General features: G+C 37.1%; 1 protein-coding gene across 3 annotated transcripts in view; it reads right to left on the bottom strand.

Moving 5' to 3' along the window:
* Positions 1-6,000, bottom strand: part of Gpc5 (glypican 5) — a 1,281,045-nt gene that overhangs the window by 608,338 nt on the left and 666,707 nt on the right. The gene's annotated exons all lie outside the window — the stretch shown is intronic.

The following is a 6,000-nucleotide window of genomic DNA, read 5'->3' as shown; positions in this document are numbered from 1 at the left end:
GTTCTAATCTTGTAAAGTTTCTGTACTCTACTGTAGATGTTTCCTATTGTAGATATGCTTAAAATGGAAATAAAGCTCCTACAATTTATATTTAATAAAAATAACACACTATGAACAAACCTTATCACCCCAAACCAAAGCCAGATTAGACAACAATACTGTAAAGTAAAATAATGCCAATGCTTTAGAGTATATGATATGGATTTGTTTATAATAATTAAGGTTGAGTGTTCTTAAAAAATCAAACTGTAATAAACTTTAACAGTATTCATTGTCAGATTAAAACAAAACAGAAACACAGTCAAAGAGAAAGTTAGTAAGTGGGATGATGAGTATTATGGCATCAAATAGAATGAACGCATCCTGCTGTTAAATTCTTATAAATAGAAATGGGAAATTGTGGTGGGCAATCTAATTAGGAGGAGTGAGGGATATAAATGTAGAAGAAAGAGGGTAAGATAAGAAGTCTGAAAATTTACAAGGAAGTATACTATTAACTATCTAAAAATGGATATAAGAAATGTAAGTCGGCATATAAATATACATATAATGGTTAAATGACAGTTTTCCATCTGTCTAACATTGCTCCAAATCAAAATCTAAATGGGAAAGATGACCTAACAGAACATTCCAACAGCATATAAGAGATGCTTTCTTTTGAGTTATTGGTCAGAAGTAAGTCTTATATCCAAGTCTCAAAAACGTTATAGATCATGTCACTGCCTTTGGTTAACCCCTAAGCCGTAGAATGTAAGTTTCCATTTGTTGAAGACACAATGAACTTTATACACAAGGCCCAGAAGCCCGGAGCTAAAATTGGCCTGAAAGCTTTCTCTCTGAGGCACCATGTAAGCTTTCATAGCAGGAAAATAACTAACTATTACCCAATATGAAATCTATGGACCACAGCAATGGGAAGCTTGGTACCATAACCCTCAGGGTGCAGCAGTGGCACATATACCTTGGTAGTAACCAATTGCACTTAAGATCTGCTCAACATGAGGAAAATCGTGCCTGGTACTGTAAATCTAACCACCTACCAAGAGCTAGTGAATTTGTAGGTCTTGAATAAGAACCTACAATCACCACTTTATTAAACTACCATAACTCCTCCATTCTAAGTACCTGTCACTACACACACAGCAAAGTATATTTCTAACCTCTAACACAGGAAATTACTTTTTGCAATAGAAATAGATCAGGACATAAAATCACAGCCAATCAAAATGCAGAGTTGTGGGGCCCAAAGGATATATATTTGTGTGTGTGTGTGTGTGTGTGTGTGTGTGTGTGTGTGTGTGTAAAATTCCTACATCAAAAGGGTCAAGGATCATTTTGAAAGATAGAGTAGAACAATTTTAAGAGCCAGAGAACCCCAGAGTTTGCTATGAAAGTATGTTCCCTAGTAATATCAGAAGCCACACTCATGATTTCTCACCAGTATGACAGCTTTAACAAGGACCGAACAATAAACAGCAATGTGGGAAGCATAGTTGCAGAGGGGTGAGCCCACACAAAGATCTTTGAGCAATTAACGAATGCTGGGCATGGCATCAAGAGGCTCCCCCAAAGAAGAGCATGTCACCTTCTAATGCTGGGTCAGGCTGACAAGAGAGAGGGCGATGCTTATGCTAGAGAGGGATTTGAGTCAAGGCATTGTTTTTCATTAGGCTGAACCAATGCCAAATTAAAATAGGACTTTTTATTATGTAAAAATGTTTGGGAAGGCTACTTGAATGAACATGCATAAACATCCTATTTACTTGTATGTCATCCTACAGATTCTACCCTGCTTGCTAATCCAATTTTACCTACAATAAAACTGGAATGAAAGCAAAGTGCACAGTTGATATATCCCATAAAGCAAGCATTGAAATTTTCTTCCCACTTTCGATTCTGTGGCTGAGACTGTAGTTTACTTTGCTAACTTTGTTTCAACAAACAGAGCTGCAAAGTGTTAAACAGAGCTTCATAGGTGTTAAAAATATTCGATAATTCAAAACTGGACCCAGAGTACTCAACATTGTCCCAGTGCCATGGAATCACCAAACTATTGATTTTTCTTATAATTATGTATTGTTTGACCTAATGCTTTAATTTCAAGCCTTTGTTTTCATTTTCACTTATGTTTTACTGTTCTCTACTAACTTTATAGCAGGTAAGGAGGAATTCTTGAATTTTAAACTTTAATTCATATTATAAAACATTGAGTTACCATTTTCAAAGAAATTACTTCTTAATTATTGTTTGAATAATAGATGATAGTTTGAAAATCACTGCTTGAATCCTCGGACTTTACCTGATACCTTTAAGTTTCAGACACTTTAGGTGAGGACAACCAGATCCAGGGTTCACAGTTCGATTCAGTGTTGTTATAACACAATGTAAGGTTATTATAATTAGAGAGGTCAAGGTCCTCCAGTCAACCCTATGACACAGTGGCATTGCGTCCCTCTGTTCTCTCATTCAGTGCCTCAGCTTTCTGAGGCAGGAAAGCATCAGAGGCACTGAAGTACCAGGCACTTTTCAGGAGGCAGTCTGTTTCCCACAGAACGCTCAAACATTCTTGATGCTTTTATTTGCACACTACATTCTCAGTACTGGCTTCCACTTACTTACCTGCTCTCCACCTGAGAGTGTCCAGTGGCTCCCTCTGTTGGATTTGCATTTAATGTAAATGAGGTTTTGGGATAAACTGGAAATCTGAGTTCTTGCTCATCGTTGGATTTTGGTTGTGTTTCCTTTCAACTTCATCTGAGGGCTGTGTTTAAAACTATAACTTTATACTCTATGAATATGTATTTTCTTCCCATTTACATAATCCACAATATGAATTTAGCGTATCAGTACTTTAACATTTTCCAAGGAGGGGAAGTATATGATTAAACTATATAGTATTCGTGAACGGAAATGTCATAATGAAACCCGTTGTTTTATACAATCAATATATACTAAGAAAAATGAAAGAAATAGCACTTACTGTTCTTCAGGCTCCTGTATGGATATAAACAATAGGTATAAGGTAAGGTGAAACCCCACAAAGAAGTACTATTAAAAATTATGTAGTTTCTTAGTTGGAGGGGTCCAAATTCATGAAAGAGATAGTGATATCTCTACAGTCTTGTGAATATAATTAATATATGTTTTTTGCATGTAAAATACCTGAGCAAAACTGTAATGAGAAAAAGGAAGATCTCCATTGCAGTTAGTATTAACACATAGCAATGATTCACATATTCAAAGCATTAATTACTCAGCACACCAAGAGAGACCTTGCATTCATTTTTTTGTTTGCTTGATTGAATTCACTCATTAGCTACATTTTCCCCATACAGAAAAGACTTTCCCAGAATAAATTTGAAGCTGTTTCTTATCAGAACTCATTTTAATACAACAATTGTGTATTTGGGTTCTGATAATGGATGTTTTTCAAGGGTTATACAGGAGATTTCAGGAGTCTGCTATAAAGTGAGTTTTCTTACAATATTAGAGACTGATATCCTAGACTCCTGGGAATCATCAGAGACACACCCCCACCCTGTAGCAGTTGGTGAGGGACAGGTGTCATTTTCATGACAAATGATAGACACATCATAACTAATATAGAAGTTTAGTAGTGGAAAAATTCCATATTTACAAGTGATATTTTCCACTCTGAGCAGACAATGGCTGTTTACCATGTACTATCAGAAAGTACTGTGACACAGCTCCGATGACTTGTAACCATGCAACTGTAGATGAAGCATTTAGAGTCTTCTTTTCTCATCACCACAAATACAGCCACTTTCACAAAAAGACAACTGGATTCATGTGTGCATTTCTATATTTTTTTTCCAATTGTCTTTTACAGGGTTCCTTCCCCTTGGGATAGAATATAATTTTGCATAGTGTTTGTGCTACCAACACAATTGTTGAAAGAGAGTCTAGCAAAGCCATTTTAGACCGTAGCCTTAATTAAGCTCAGGGAGCCTACCGGCACTGCAGAGATCACTGCAGGCCGTGGGCCTGTCCACCTAGCCATTTGGCCTGGGCAGGCAGGGACAGGATTTGGCCCAGAAGCACAAACCTCCTTGTCTGTCATCCAGGTGGGCTACAGACACCTACAGCAAGGTTCCACTTTAAGTGATAATGCCACGTGTATGTTGTAGCCGTTTAGTACGTTGAAAAGGCAAAGGATGTTGAATCAGTAAATGTCAGACTTCCGACTCACATGCTGTTCTCAGGAAAACCCAATTAAATACAGTTAGACGATTTTGTTTAAATTCAAGCTTATGTTTAAAATTAAAAATTTAAAGTGTAGCTAACGCATCTGTAAGTTGCCCTTGTCTTTCTGTGCTTCAGTTCTAAGCATTTATCTGTTGGATCTGTACAGATACCGGTCTCTTACAAAAAAAAAAAAAAAAAAAAAAAAAAAAATTGTGTTCTATGGTAAAGAAAAAAGCAGGAAGTCTAATGATCACATAAATCAGGCTTAGGTCTTTAGAAGCAAGAGTTAGTATTTGAAAAAAAAAAAAAAAAAGAACAAACTAAAACTCTAGGTCCTCTCGTGCACTCAAGGGAACACAGCATCACTGGATAAAGCCTTTGGTAGTAAAAGACACCGTGAAAATCATGCCTGATCACCAACTCCACGTTAATGGCTCCTTCATGGAAGAGAACAACTGTGACTTAGTTACGACCTCAGCTGAAGTGTGGGGTGTTCAAGTAAATGCTCGTGGGAGGCTGAGGCAGTCTGGTTCAGCTAGAATCCAGCTGTTAGAGCAACCATTCTGTGGTCAAGCTTGCACATCCTAAAAAACATGAAAAAGTGAATAGCAGAGACCTTTCCCTTGAGACAACTGTGCCTACCTACCCTGTGAACAGGAGGAAGGCGCCAGGCTGCCGAAAATCAGTTCCAGTGTGACACTAATGCAGAAGTCAAAGGTCTTGCTTTTTTTTTTTTTTTTCATTCTCTATTTGCCTTTTGGTTGAAAATTAATTGAGTAATGAGGAGTATATAAAGATTTTTTTCCCATATAGTTAATTTCGAGTCATAGTCTTAAATAAGTGGCAAAGTCAGTTTTGCCTTTCTTCCCAGAGATATTAATCACGTGTTGAGGAACAGACGATGTCAGAAGAACAATGCAGTCATTTCACAATAATAGTGCATTCCAGGTATAGTGCAAAATCCTGTGGTCTGTTGGCAAATTTTCCCGAAGGCCAATTAAATTCTTAATTTAATTGACCATTAATTCTTAATGAATGCCTTAAAACTATTATGCTTGTAGCAGTGTAGATTAAAAAAAAAACTATTAAAAACTCACAGGCATATTCACCCTGAAGATGTATGCATGTTTGTATATTAATATATATGGGAATTGTATCATGCATATATTATGCCTTATAGCAGCTACTATATATATATATATAATTAAGATATCTTTTCTCTGTCTGTCTCTACTCTTTTCTCTCTTCTTTCTTCCCTTCTCTCCTTCCTTCTTTCCTCTGATCCCACCGTTTCTTTCCCTTGTTTTAGCAGGAAGTAGATAGGAAGCCCTGCACAGCTGGGAGCTGAAATTGCTCCTTTTCCTTCCCAGCACACTTGAACTCCAAGTAAGTGTGTTCCACTGTGCCTGGCTCAAATATTAACAACTTCTAGGAAGATATTGCTAATAGTGATGGATAATACACATATACTAGTATAAAATAACACGTAGTGATACAAATAGGCAAATTAACTATGGTGGCAAGTACCTCTGATTTTATGCACGCCCTCCATGGAATGCTATGAATGACTTATTATGTAAAAAAACTCATTTCCACAACTGCTGACATGCTTTTCAGGATTTTTGTTTGACTACTGCCAATTTGAATCCCTAGACTGGAATAAATGGAGAGCCATCTGTTCTGGTGCGGCCGCTGTGACAGTCCTAGGCTCACTAAAGCAATTGTCTCTATTACCCTCAGTGCTCGTGATAAGCTTCACTTGGAGGCCCCCTGTGCTTATGAACCAAGTCTAAC

The sequence above is a fragment of the Mus pahari genome, chromosome 8, assembly GCF_900095145.1.
Source record: "Mus pahari chromosome 8, PAHARI_EIJ_v1.1, whole genome shotgun sequence".
NCBI classification, from domain to species: domain Eukaryota; kingdom Metazoa; phylum Chordata; class Mammalia; order Rodentia; family Muridae; genus Mus; species Mus pahari.
Note: the sequence above shows the minus strand (reverse complement) of the source record. Positions and strands in the feature narration are given on the sequence as shown.